Source organism: Rousettus aegyptiacus, unplaced genomic scaffold (genome assembly GCF_014176215.1).
Source record: "Rousettus aegyptiacus isolate mRouAeg1 unplaced genomic scaffold, mRouAeg1.p scaffold_m13_p_4, whole genome shotgun sequence".
Taxonomy (NCBI): Eukaryota; Metazoa; Chordata; class Mammalia; order Chiroptera; family Pteropodidae; genus Rousettus; species Rousettus aegyptiacus.
Genome location: NW_023416307.1, coordinates 83,339,264 through 83,355,044, shown reverse-complemented (window position 1 = coordinate 83,355,044; position 15,781 = coordinate 83,339,264). Strand labels below are relative to the sequence as shown.

Below are 15,781 nucleotides of genomic sequence, written 5' to 3'. Positions count from 1 at the left end.
AGTTGGACCATTGTAGATCTGGAATCCATTTATAGTTTTGCTATAGAAGTCTTTGAACTTCTCCGTGTCTCAGTTTCTTTATGAATCATACAGAGTGATAGCTAAATTTATTATTCATGGAGGTGTTATTATAAAAAAGCAAATGAATTAATGTATATTAAAAAGGTTTAAAAGTTATAAGAAAACCAAAGATATTAAGTAAAGCATTATTATTATAAATAGATTACAAGTAAGGATAATTTTATCTGAGAAATTTTTTAATTGCATTTAAATACCTTTTGTTCGTACTCTGATGAGAGAAACTGATAGTTGTATTAAAAATTAAAAAACAGATAAATTTAAGAAAGGAAAATTTAAAATTCACCTTATGTCCAAGCATACATTGATAACCATTAGTAAAACTGGTTACAGCATAGTCAACTTATTTTCTTCTATAGATACTACTGATACCGCTACCACCACCACCACCACCACCACCACCACCACCACACACACACACACACACACACACACTTATATTAATAGTGTTGGAATTAATTTATTATAATTATATACTTTAGGCTATGTGTCATATATTTGTGCTCTGGTTTCTTTTTTTACTTTTAATTCCATTAAGGAAAATATGCCACATTCTTAAATTTTTCTCAGCCCACTTTCTTTTTAAATGGCTAGATAACATTGAATTTAAATGAAAGAACCATAATGCATTCAACTGTTCTATTGGATATAGGTATCCTTCCAATTTCTACTAGTAAAAATAATGAGAGAATAAACATTTATAGAATCTTTGTGTGAATCTTTGTGCTTTTCTTTTGAAGTAAAACAAAGTGAAAGGTAGTAAGAGCTTAACGGTGTGGAAAAGTATTAATAAAAATAATTGATTTTCTATTTTTTGGTCAAGACAGCACAAAGTAAGTCAACTCTGCTTGCCTCCTCTCACTGACCACATACAAATTACAACTAAACTACAGAACAAACACCATTGAGAATATCCTAAAGTCTAGCTGGACATAAGTCCTACAACTAAGGACGTACGGAAGAAGCCATCTTGAGACTGGCAGGAAGGGCAGAAAGACTGGTCCCACACCCACATGATGTCAGTGGTTAAAAATCAGGATGAACATGTTGGCTGCAGAGGTTTCCCTGGAGGAGTGAGGGATCCCAGCCCCACACTAGACTCCACAGCCCAAGGTACTAGTGCCAGAAAGAGAAGTCCCTACAACGTCTGGCTGTAAAAACCAGTAGAGATTGTAGCTAAGTGAGATGGAGGGCTGTGAGAATCCTAGGTATTCTTAAAAGGACCACATATGGACTTAGTCAATGATGGACTTACTCACTCTGAGTTCCAGCGCTGGGGCAGCAGTTGAAAAGGTGTCAGGAACATATGAGGAAGAACTGAATTGTCCGGTTTCAGGGTAAGGACCAGCAGGGCAGCTTTCTCTCAAACAGGAGTGCTAGAAGCAGCCATTGGTCCTTTGTTAAGCCCTTCTCTGACTCAGCATGAAGGCTCAGGTGGATACCATATCCGAGTCTCTATCTGCCTGGCTAACTATTCGTCCTGCCTTGGCAATTTCCAGAGATGCCATCCCATCTAACTTGTGGACCCCCTTGACCACTTCCAATAGCTTTTTGGCTGGTGCTGTAGACCTTTCTAAAATCTCTCAAAGGTTTACAAGCTCAAAACAAACAGGGTATGGCCTCTGTATGCCTCAAGTGCTGTATTAGCAGCAGCTGTTGTAGATTTTCAGCTTAGCTTCTCCCAGGCACCTTCAAGCCTAGCACAGGTGGCAACAATACACTGATCATTTTGTAACTCACATCAAGTGGCCCTGGGCAGGGCACCAGCAGTGGCTGGTTTCAGCCTGCAACAAAGCTGTTCCCAAGAGGTCCCAGAATTGACACACCTGGTGGCCAGGTACAACCCACAACAGAGGACCACCCAAACATCTCTATGAAAGACACACCCAAAGGTTGACTAGGCAGGCACCAGAGCCCTTCTAAAGAAACCTTGCTCTGTAGGGTAAGCCACTGAACAACAGGTTCTTCAGTACAGCCACCAGCCAGTCATCACAACAAATCAGCCCAAGGGTTAGTCTCTCCCATTCACGTGCAAACAGCAACAAAGGCTCAATTACAATAGGTGGGCACATACAAGGAGCAAGCCTGGGGAGCACCCAGCTCAGGCGAGCAGGGAGTTGAGCCACTGAGCCCCACAGGACACCAACTACATAAGGCTGCTCCACCAAGACTGGAAGACATAGCAGTACTACCTACTACACAGAATCAACACAAGGAGGCAGCCGAAATGAGAAGACAAAGAAATATGTCTCAAATGAAAGCACAGAACAAAGCTCCAGAAAAACAGAACTCAACAAAACAGAGACAAGCAATCAGATGCAGAGTTCAAAACACTGGTTATAAGGATGCTCAGTGAACTTAGGGGAAGATTAGGAACTGAGTGATAATTTTAACAAAGAGATAGGAAACATAAAAATAGAGATGGGAAACATAAAAAAGGACCAATAAGAAATAAAAAATAGAATAACCAAAATGAAGGATACCTTAACAGGAATCAAAAGTAGATTAGAGGAAGCAGAAAATTAAATCAGCAATTTAGAATATAAGGTAGCAGAAAACACCCAGTCAGAGCAGCAACCATAAAAACCACAAAAAAAATCCAAAAAATTAAGAATGGTTTAAGGGATTTCTGGGATACCATTAAGCATACCAACATTTGCATCATAGAGTTTCCAGAAAGAGAAGAGAGAATGTAAAGAACTGAAAACCTATTTGAAGAAATAATGATGGAAAACTTCCCTAACTTGGTGAAGGAAATAGACATACAAGCCCAGGAAGTGCAGAGAATTCCAAAAAGGATGAACCTAAAGAGGCCCACACCAAGACATATCATAATTAAAATGCCAAAAGTTAAAGACCAAGAGAGAATCTTAAGAGCAGCAAGAGAAAAGCAGTTAGTTACCTACAAGGGAGCTCCCAGTCTAGACTGTCAGTTCATTTCTCAACAGAAACTTCGCAGGTCAGAAGGGATTGGCAAGAAATATTCAAAGTGATAGAAAGTAAGAGCCTATAATCAAGATTACTCAGGACAGCTATCGTTTAGAAGCAAAGGACAGATAAAGAGCTTCCCAGACAGGAAAAAGCTGGAATTCATCATCAAACCAGTGTTACAAGAAATGTTAAAGGGACTCCTTGAAGAAGAAGAAGGAAGAAAAGGAGAAGAAGGAGAAGAGGAGGAGTAAGAGGAAGATGAAGATAAAAATATGAATAATAAAATGGCAATAACTACATATCTATCAATAATTACTTTAAATGTAAACCAATTAAAATGCTCTAATCAAAGAATGGAATGGTTGAAAGGATAAGAAATTAAGACCCTGATGTATACTGCCTATAGGAGACTCACTTCAGATTGAAAGACTCACAAAATAAAAGGATGGAAAAAAGGTATTTTATGAACTTGGAATCAAACAAAAATAGCTTAGGTAGCAATACATATACCAGACGGATTAGACTTTAAAACACAGGCTAGGACAAGGGACAAAGAAGGACCCAGTAATCCCACTTCTGGGTATTTAGCTAAACAAACCCAAAACACTACTTTAAAGGAATATGTGATTCCATATGTTCATTGCAGCATTATTTACAATAGCCAATATTTGGAATGGTACATATACAGAATTGAATATTAGCCATTAAAAAAGAATGAAAGCTTGCCATCGGAAGCAACATAGATGGATCCAGAAGGTATTGTGCTGAGTGGAGTAAGTCAGACAGAGAAAGATAAATGCCATATGATTTCTTACATGTGGACTCTAAATAACAAAATAAACAAATAAACAAATCAAAAATAAACTCATAGATAGAACATTTAGATGATTGTGTGTTTTGAGAGTGGGTAAAAAATGAAGGGATTAAGAAGGACAAATTAGTAGTTAGAAAATAGTTATGGGGATATAAAATATAGCATAAGGAATATAGTCAATATATCTTGTTATATTTTATATTACATTATAAGAAATAAACAGATGAACCTTTTTAATTTAAGGGATGTATCCCACATTAGATATACAGTACAAAGACAAATTAAATAAATATATGATAATAGATGCATTATGTCATATGATGCAACATATTCAGGAATAATTTGGGCATGTGATATGGATGTGATAAACAGTAAATTCTATAACTCACACATTTTTTCCGGACTTGGTCTTAGTATAGTAAGACTTGATATTTATACTCTCATTTTTATTAGTAGTGCCTTTGAAACTAAATGTTTGTAACTAAATATATATATATATATATGTTTTATTAATTTGTCATATATACAAATCAATACCATAAGAATTTTCCAAACTTTCTGTCCATAACTGAAGCCAGATTTGGATAATGTTTTGTTGTGGCATAAAAAAATTAGAAACAGTTGATCTGTCAATGGCAAACATGAAGATGTAACAAGTATAAATTCAGTTGACCTGATACAAACGACGTTGGTCCTCAGCCAACAATACCAGCTGCACAAGAACTGGAAGACAGCAGGTGGAAACAATAAACCACAACTAATTTAATAACAGCATGCCAATATAAAAAAGTATTCAGGTCTAAAATTGACTGAGTTATTAAGAGATCTCTAAAGTCTCACAGAACTTTAAAAAAAGAATCAATGATATTTTTTTAGGATTAAAGACGAATTAAATGCAGGACAAAAATTCTAATTCTGGGTAATAAAATATTATATAAATTCTAACAGCAAAATATACTGCTCAAAATTTGGACAAAGAAGTGTGTATTCCTAATCAGAAATTTTAAGCTAGATTCTACTTACAATTAACCAATTAATCATGCAGAGAACCATTTAGGAAAATGGTGATAACTAAAACAAACCAAAAATCCTGGGGAAAAAAAGCTATAGATTTAGATTCCTTCTTATCTCCAAAGGAATAATGTTAAAATTCTCCCAAATATTTTCCTCTAGAAAATATGTGTGTGCATCTACATATATATTTCACTCTGAAATGGTTAAATGCCAGATAAACACATTTTAAACTGAAAATCTTTAAAACCATTTGTAGACCTTGAATAAGCCTGATGAGTTAGGAAAACATATTGCAGAAAAACATTAATTGGGCATGTATGTTTGACTAATTTCACTTCCAAACTTTTATTGCTTGAAATGAAAATGCACATATTCAAAAAGGTAATTATAATTTCAGAAAATATTATTTACTTCCCAAATATTTTTACAACACTGTGTACTTAAGTAAATGGTTATATCAGTTGCAAATGTATTATCTGTCCTAAAATTTTTTCTGTCAAATGCTATTATGTACATGTTCTATCATACATATAGTAGGAGGGCATGTTAAATTTTTTAGCTTTAGTAGCACTTTATTGCAAAAGTTTCAAGAATGGCCACAAATAATTACACTAGATTTTGTGTTTGTGTGACTGTATTCATGTGTCTTTGTATGTATTTGTATGTTTGTCCTGGTGGTTAAATGGGAGGGAAATGAAAGGAGAACAGGGGTACTTTTCAATACCCTTTGACTTTTAGGCAGCTCAATCAATTCTTAAAGAAGCACTATTCTTGAAAGGATAAAGTGGAACATCAAAAACACACAGAACAAAGAAAATAATAAATTTGGAAGCAGAAGTGGAGATGTCACAGAGTATAGGGGAATGGGAGATAGGCAGACCAAAAGGAGATGGAGACTGTTAACACACTTGAGTTGCTTGCCGAGGTATTGTGGTAACATTATTTAATCATTAATGTTGATGTATTATATAAAAATAAATTCTGATATCCAGAAAACTGTCATCATAAATGCATTCAAATTTCATTACCCATAATGTTCAGAACCTATTTTAAGGAAATAATATAATTACTACTAATTACATTATATAATTACTAGTAAGTACAGATGTTGCAAATCTCTATCATCTCTTAAACAGTCAAAACATTGAAAAAGAATATTTTCCAAAATTGTATACCCCTGCTAATATGTATAAAGCTTATATTTTAAACTCTGTTAAATAAGTGAATTATTAAAGAAAAAGTGGATGTTTTTTCTTTCTATGACCTGAGATCAAACTAAATCTATCAGCAGAAAATTTTCATAGAAGCATAGAAAATAACTTCCTGAATTTAGTTGTTCCAGGGGGTAAATAATCAAAACTATGACCAAGAAAAAATGTTCTAACAAGTTAAATAGGATGTGTTCCCATTCTTTCATTTTTCTTTCCATTAATTAAACTATTATTGTATTATAATCATTTATTAGTCACAGTGATAAATGATTGCATAATTATTTGTCTCTTCCGCATTGTATATAAATAGAGGAAAAAATAAATTGAAGAAGCTAAGGGGGATAAATAACCTAAAATTACCAATATAAGGTAGTCACGGCAATAGAATATTATTTATATAGTTAAAGAGGTTAAAAGTAAAATTTAGAGATATTTTTATTAAACAGTATAAGAAACATAATGATATTTCTCTTAAATAATAATGTTGCATTTTGGAAAGGAAGCTAATGAAATTTTATATTTATAGCTAAAACTGCAAGCTGTTGTAAACATTTTTTTAAAAATTACTTTCAGCTAAATGATTCGGTAAGCTAGATAGCCATTAATTTTGTATCGGTCACTTGTTGAACTAAAAGAAATGCTGAAGCAAAAGGTATCTGTAAGAGAAAGAATATTGATAGTCACTGAAGCAAGCATAAATAAGAGTGTCTTGCTGAAAGTATGTGGAAAATAAAGACCTTATTTATAATCAATGGCAGGTCCAGAATGGTTTTTGGCAAGAAAAATAAAAAGAGATGATTTATGAGCTTACAAATTTGAGTTCTAAGAAACTGGTCTAAAATGAATTAGTTGAGGCAAGGTGATTAAGTATAGAAAAATTCTAATTCCTTTTAGTAAGAATGTCTACACATACACAATTATGCCTAAGCAGTCTACTATTCCAACAACAGTAATTTAGGTTCATTTTAATAAAATGTTTTTCCATGAAAACTATTTGGGCAAATTAAATCATGTCCCACTGATATAATAGACTAAAATGATTGAACTTCCTTGAATCAAAAACAATTTTTCTGAAATATTTAGTCATGTAATAAATGTCAAGACAAAAAGCCTAAGGTTATTTTTCTTAATGCAACCTTACAAGGAGACAACTTCTGTGAAGGAATAAACTTTCTATAAAATATATAAATATGATAGTCTTCATATAATGCTAAAATACAAGCAATAGCCCATGTAATTGGAAAGATAGTCTTTGCAATGGACCACAACATATAGTTCTAACCTTCCAGGCAGCCAAAATAATAGAGAGAATATGAGGTTTTGAGGTTATATAACCTTTCATATCATATTACTAAAGACATATGAACTTATGTGGAAAGACAACAATTTTGTTAACTCTAATGCTAAGAATTTATAGTGCAATTCCTTCAAAAGAGAAAACTCAGCACATCTGCCAAATACCTTACATAAATCATGTTCAATAAATGTATATTGAATAGAGTATATACTTTTTCGATTTATTAAAAATTACTTAAATGACTTTGATATGAGCTTTTCAAATATTTATCGCAGAAAAAAAATCAACATTGTATTATTGAAACATATTTCTGTTAAACCAGAGATTCTTAATTTGTAGGGGAGGGCACAGGTCCCTTTAGCAGTTGAGTAAAGACTAGAGACCCTCCCCAAAATAAAGATAATGAATGTTTAATATTAGAAGACAACACTACAAAGAAAACAACATCAAAATCTAGCTTTTAAAATATTTTAAAATTGTGTTATACAAATAAAATCTGCAGTAACTATTCTTCAAAGAAAGATCTTAATGAATCAGTCTTCTCAGTATTCATATCCTTGTATAGATTCATCCCATGTTGAACTGGGCTGGCGGAAATAATGAGGTTAGGTCATAAGAAGACTTACAGTTTCTGTCTTAGTGTCCTGGACTAAAAAAACCTCTTGGGGCACTCCCTCTTGGAATTTAGACACCACAGGACAGAGAAAATCAATGTGTAGGTTCTCTGGCTGTCAGTGTCAGATGAGCTACCAGCCTGCTGTCAGTCATGTCAGTTGAACATCCAGTATGTCAGAGCCTTCCGATAACTGCAGTCCCCGTCGACCACCAACTGGGACCTAATGAACTATCCACCAGAACCACTCATTCCAGTCAAATCACTGTACTATGAGAGATTATAAATTGTTTTAAGCTACTTAGTTCTTGGGTGATGTATTAGACAGCCATACACAACTGGAGAAGTGTGCTTTTCTTAGTGCATTAAGTAACAAGATCATGCACTGTCTAATAACCACAATGATTTTAAATCAGTGATGAGCGTAAATATATTCAAGATTTCTGCTACATTTGTACTATTCTTTGGAAATATTTGAGATTTCCATTGAAGCGAAAGTCACAGATACTGTGGTCCAGCATTCTAGTTTATTGCCCACATAAATAAAGAAATGAAAAATTTATTTAGAACTTTGTGGAAGTAAAGATGGGCCTTTTATTTCCCCTTATCCAAGCTTATGTATTCTGAATCCTAAGCATGATTATGGACTCCAACTTAAGAATGCCTTTGCTAAACTTTAGCTTTGTGATGCTACAGTTTTGAGAAGGATTACTCTTCCTCATTACATAAGCATTGCTTTTAAATAGAGAAACAATTGCAGTAGGATAAGTGATCCAAACTTTGAAGTAAACTATATGCCTAGTTACATGACTTAAAAAAAAATAAAAAGTATACAAATTATCAGCATGATTTCTTATGATGAATCCTCCTTCAAAAGCTCAAGAACATTTAATTGAATCAGAAATTCAAATTTCAATTTTAGATATAAGTAAATATTAAAAGTTATAGGTCGACATATTATGGTCACTAAGCTTCATAACAAAAATCCATATGGTTAGCATATGTCTATCCTTTTTCTAAGTCTATTTTCAAATATTGTTAAAATATAACCCTGAAAATATTAAGTGATACAGTATTTTCATCACTATACCCCCACATTAAACTTTTTTTTTTCCCTACACAGTTTAGATGCAGGAAGACGAGTATTGTTCTTTAGTGCTGAATCTAATTAGTGTTATTGGCTTGAAAATATATATTAAGGATACATCAGGGTCTCAGGGAAGGATAACGTGATGAACCATCAATATTTTCCATGTGTATTGGGAGGGTAAAGGTAGTACCTTTCATAGATTTTTCCATTGTTTAAAAATAGGAAACTGAAACTCTCCCTCACCTTTTCCCACAAAAAAAAATCATCAAGATAAGGCTAGCTTAAGATTTCATTGAAAATAAACTGTTAGTGAACAATGATTCTAATATTTTCCCTACAACTTTTCAATCAAAAAACCTACAAATTCATAATCTTTGCAGAAGAGGATTTTTTTAAGATCAGGTTAAATCAATGGGCAAGACAGAAAACTTATTTTTTTATTATTATTATTCAATAGGATATTGAACTACAGGAAACATTTATTTTTAAAGTAATTTCATAAAGTATTTCAAGTAACCAAGAAAATATGACATCTTTGGAAAACTAATTTAAAATGTTAAAAGTTATAGATAAAAGATTCAGCTAATATATTGGTCTACATCAGAAACTCAAGTATATAAGAAAAAATTACAAAATAAATCTCTTATGTGATTTTAAAAATCGAATTTTGCTGTCAAAGAATTCAATTTATTCTCTGCTATCTTCCTCCAATTTCCAAGTTTCTGAACTATCATTTTTTTAAATGTTTCATTCCTAATTGACTACAATTAGAACTAACAGCAATGTGCACAGAAAGAGTTTACTGTATACATTTTACTTAGTTATTTCTTTTTGAGGTCCATAGGTATAATTGAGACATCATGGTTTTTAAGTGTCGACTATTGCTTTTTGCCAACATTTTGCTACTGCTGAGTGGCTGATCATTCAAGTTAATAATTACCATCTTCAGAAAAAGATCCCGTTCCATAGTAAAAGCCTCAACTATTGGTCAGAGATAATTACCTATAGCTTTCGGAAGCATTATCAACAAAAAAAATTGAAGTAGTTTAATCAGCAGATGATTCTCTTTCTTATTATTGTGCTCTCCGTTTCTCTCTACCCATCATTTTATATTTCCATTTCCACTGTCTGTCACAGCAGTGTTTTGATGGCTTATATAGTTACTGCGGTGCTTGAAAAAAAATAGCATCTAGATGTGAATAGAGTATGCAGCACACTCTATGATCTGGATTATCACTGATGCCATGTAGAGGTCACTTATGCCCTGAGTCTGGAGAACAAGCACCAGCAGCTTTGTTTATAATCACAAATACTGCTCACAATAGTGTATTTGACACACAGTTAATTTATATTTAAAAATTAATGATACTTAATGGGTGCTGATTAATATTCTATCTACCAACCATAGCTATTTTGGGGAAAATATCTTTAGTGTTATAAGTTTTCTCGTTCATAACAAAGTCCATTCTACACCAATACTATGAGCCTCATCATTCTCCTGGCAATTCTGGATGTACAGGGATTAAATGGATGGAATGCATTATGGGGATGCCCTTATTTATGACCTAAAGGCATACTTCTTTCTTTTGGGATGAAAGGTGAACTTATTTTCTAGGTGAACTTTTTGTCCTGAGGCAGAGTTTCTACACTCTGCAACATTTTTGAGGCATTATACTATGGTTTTGAAATGTGAATTAATGTTCCCTTGAGACCGTGCTTTAATCGGATTTACTTCAATATATATATAAAAAAAAATCCTGGAATAACAAAATAAACTGATAATATTTTACAAGCAATATGAGGGAGGATCAGATGCATTTGATGATTACCAGATCCTTAAGATAATGGTAAATGCAATTAGGAAAATGTAGTTAGCCCTTGACTCCCTAAAAATAGGTCTTTTCAACTTAAGAGAAATGGATATACTGTGTTTCACATCCTTCAACCCCTTTTGAATTTCACTTTTAAATAATATATTGGTCATATTAAGTGAGCTTTATTGTTGTAGATATTTTGATACTCTGACATTCTAGTTTAAGAAAACTATACATCAAAATCACACAAATAATAATTATTTCATTTTAATCACACACACAAAAATACTGCAGTAATATGAAATGTAATTAGAATTTTAAAAGAAATGTTAAGATTTTTTTCTATGAGGTTTATTTTCAGTGATAAATATTAAGTTTAACCTTTTGTATTACAAACCATATTCACTTTAGAATTAAATTATTGTATGAAAAATATGATTTAAGTCACTCTAACAGAAATACAGAAGTAAAGAATTTAACTGTCTTCTATAGATTAAAAATGAATGTTTTTAAAAGCTCTCTCTAACAATGTCTATATTATTCTAATGAATTGTACTAATAAAGGATCTTGGTTTAAAATATAATTTTCCTACGTATATGTACATCTTTTAAGGTTCTGTATTTCTCAATTTTTATTAGCATGTCACTAACATATAATACTATTTCTAAAGCTTAATTCTTGACCTCTGTACTTGTTATATCAGTATTTAAAATTCTTTTATTTTCTCTCCTTGATTCTAGTTAAGGCAAGAACAACATTAGAACTATTAACAATCTATTTAAAATTTTTAATTTTATTTTCATAGTATATGGTCTGAATCATACGCAACCAAAAAACCCAAACTTATTTTGCCTTAAGTATATTTATTATATCTTTGTATTTCTAAACTATGGCCTCCAGTGAAGCTGCCTCCTGTTGTTAATGGCTTGGTATAATTCCCTTCCCCTGAATAACTTGCTTCAATTAACTCAATACGGCAAGGCTGAGGAGAGAGCATTTACATGACTAGGTTACAAAAGATTGGAACTTATGTCTTGTTAGCAGATTCTCTTTATTGCCTCCTTCTCTTGTATTTTTGGTGAGGCAGTAAGCTATGTTAGGCTCATATGTCAAGAAACTTAGGGCAGCCTCTGGCTGACAGCCAACAAGAAACAGAGGTTCTCAAACCAATACACCTGCAAAACACTATGTGAGTTAGCTTAGAAGTTGAGGTTTTACATGATACCCCAGTCTCAGCAGACACCTTGACTGCAGCTTCGTGGAGACCAAGAAACAGAGACCCAACTAAGCCATGCCTGAATGTCTGATACCCAGAAAGTGAGAAAAATAAATATGTATTAAGCCGCTAAGTTTAGGTGTACTTTGTTATGCATCAATAGATAAGTAATACTCCTTAGACTTTATTTACCTAGGCACTTCCTGTCCTTTTCGAAAACCTGGAGTGTTGCCACAGTCTGTACACTGCAGTGGTAGCTCTTTCACTGTCAGTCCTCACACTTCTTCCTTGCTAACTTGGACTCCAATTTTGCTTTGGTTATTATTACCTTATAAACTGTAGTAAGATGAATTCATTTCCAGTACCCTGAGGCTGACTCACTATTAACTTAAAATAATCATTATGGACTGTTTACTTTTGGTGACAAGTCATTGGTATGCAGCCCCATCCTTGCCAATGAAATCTGGATGTAAGTAGTAGATAGCTTATAGAAATGATTTGCCAATATAATAAAAAGAACATGTGGGAAGAAACACTTACTCTTCTTACTCATATCTGTAGGTGATACAGCCATTGTACAACCACAAAGAGAGCTGTTATTATTTTAGGAGTTGTAGAAAAAGATGAATATGATACTTATAATGTGATGTTGTAATACCACTAAATTAATTGTCCAAGCACCACCCTGCTTCCAGCCTTTCATGTGACACAATTAAGCTAATTTTATGTGGGTCTTCTGTAACCTGCAGTTAAAAATATCCTTACTGATATACTTGCTAGAATGTATGACTTTTAACCAAAACTGAAAATATGTAGAGTTTTTGTTCATGTTCCATGATGGGATGAGTCCCCTTGCCAGTATCAATCACTTAATACAATCAAGGTCACATACAGATACTTGCTTTTAATTTTTTTCTTAAAACCCCTCAATTATATCTGGTACTTATTTGATCTCAACTACAAGTCGCAGCTCTGGAACTTTAAGAGGATTTCATATGCAACCAAATCAGGGATGGAAGACTAAACTCAAGCGAGCATCTAGAATCTAGCAGCCTTTCTCAACAGTGTTCCTCATATGAATTTCGAGCACAATGTGTGATGCGAATGACTATCAATTCTGTGGAGGGTGGTATGAAAGCATTGTACTATTGCCATTCTAGAAGAGAAGTGAATTCATTATAGACAAAGGACACCTTTAGGCATTTGGATTTAAATCTCTCCTGCGACACCAACTTTGAAAGGGTGTTCTGGTTGTTAATCCCATACTTCTTCGGCTGCACTCAGTCCCCTGACTCTTCACTCCATCTATCCATTTTTTCCTAACAAAACCTGTAATGGTGGAACATTCTTGATCCCTCTGTCCTGAGGATCAGACTTTATATGAAATCTTTCATCCAAACACCTTTTCCAAAAGTATTTTTTTGTAATGAAATCGCATGGAGATTCTAATTTAAAATATCATGGCCGACATATTGTAGGATTGTAATGAATGCTCGATGACTAAAGATGACAAAGGGGCAGCTTGTACATTAGCCCAGTATGATTATAGTATTGTCCAAATTCCAAACTTCTGTTAAATAAGAAATAATAAAATTGATTGGATTATACACCGATTATATATTTTATTATTCTCTTACATTTTACTTTTAAATTATTTTGTTGATATTATGGCCAGAAAATAGCTTTTCATAATATTACATTCTGTTTGCCAACATTAAGGATTTGATGGTATTTTTAATTAAGGCAAATATAGTTGTGTTTATATTTTTTGCAAAGGGAAAATATGTTATTTTCTGTGATATCTAATCTTATGAGAATAAAAGGAGTAAAATCCATACAGGGAATTTCTGAAATTGAAACTTAAGTACTTACGTTTATGTACAGGGGGTAAAAAAGACTCAAGGACATTTCAAATGAGAAGTCAAAGAATGCTTTGTGACACAGTGTAAGCTCCATTTCATAGTCCTAGGTTAGACTAATTGAACAGCTATTGATAAGATGTCACTTAAAGAGACATCTCTGCAGGGAAACATGAGTTTGCTGTAAATGACCTGTCATTAAAGTCACAGGTAATGTCCATGTCTAGACTGAATTAAAATGTACCTACTAGCAATTTGCTCAGGAAGAGTTAAACCAGCAAGGTTTGGAACACCTCAGTATTCATGATCCACTAGAGAATTATGCCTCAGGTACTATGTTAATTTAGTTTCTGGCAAACATTAATTGAAGCCAATCAATATGCCAAGTAGAAAAGCTGGAAATTGTAGCTACATTAACTGACAACTACATTCAGACATATTTCTACCTAAAATATGTGAAACTGGAGTTTTTAATTATATTAGTATAGATAATATAATTAGATTTATGTTATTTTCCTATAAAAATGATAATATTGAAATTACAATTCAAAGACATGGTTTTAAAATAGGGTTTTCCCAGTGTCCCATACTTAGCCAGAGATCACATAGACAACTAAAATTCAAATTCAACCAGTATATAAACATTATTCATCAAAGTCAAAATAAGTGTTTATTAAGTACTTACTTTGTAAAATGAAACCATATACATTTCTATGTCTGTGCTGGATTTCAGCCATTTTGTTATTTTAAAGAATTATCAACTAACTACACAGACAAAAGAATTTTCTACAACCTGCCTCACTAGCAAGATAGAAAAACCTTTCCCATAAAAAATATTTTTTTAATCTTTCATATCAGAGATTAATTAATCTCTTAAATCCCCAACCTGTTTCTCTACATCTTAGGAGAGATAGCAAATATTGACCATGATCTTTCTACTAACATGAATGATATGCAATACACATGTCCTATTACAAAGAATAAACATACTTTTTAAAACAGATTTTAGAGACACATACATACTATTTACAAATATTTAGTAATATATTTTTCTATAAAGCAAAGCTCCATTTATTGTAATCTTCTTTTAGTTTTAGACATATTTTTTTTAATTGCTGAGTCTAAATTACTAGTATTACTCAAGACTTTTCAGTGACTTCAGAATTAAAAAGAATAATCACATCCCAAGTTTCATCACAATTATATACATTTACATTTATGAAGATTCAGCTGTGTCAGAAGCCAGACAATATTCCAATGCTGGGTTGTCACTTAATAATGAATACCTATATACTAATGTCACATCTTATAAAATTCTAAATTATTTTTATCTTTATTTATATTTCGTCTATATTTCTTTATTTCATGATATCATCTCTGACTTTACTGTGAATCTTTACTGTTAACTGAGTGAAATTAAAAAGGTGAAAAATTATAATCAAAGAGTTGAAAATGTACCAAATAAGCATGACCACCTGATTATTTAAAAATAAATCAAATTTTAATATTGATAATTACATATGTCAAAATATTATTACCTCTAAAATATGACTACATTTTCTCATTTGGTGTAAGAAAATGTGCACAAAAAATTTCCGTGTATTTTATGTAATCATTTATCTAATCAAATTTCAATAGCATAAGCCTTTAAAAAACTTCATTTCAGTCACTTCAAATTGCTTCTGCTTAAAATCATTTTACTGATATCTTTCAAATTCTATATTAAGACATTTGATGAAAATCTTTATATAGCAAGTTCTCTTCCAATGAAGAAGTATAATTTGGCACGATTTCCTTTATTTTTGACTGAAAAGTTTCACAGATTATATACAAGAGTAATATA

At 32.6% G+C, this 15,781-nt stretch overlaps 1 protein-coding gene and 1 pseudogene across 3 annotated transcripts in view; one reads left to right on the top strand and one right to left on the bottom strand.

Annotated features, from left to right (window-relative positions):
• Window positions 1-15,781, bottom strand: part of ROBO1 (roundabout guidance receptor 1) — a 1,005,278-nt gene that overhangs the window by 957,295 nt on the left and 32,202 nt on the right. The window lies entirely within an intron of this gene.
• Window positions 1,324-15,781, top strand: part of LOC107501873 — a 31,228-nt pseudogene continuing 16,770 nt past the window's right edge.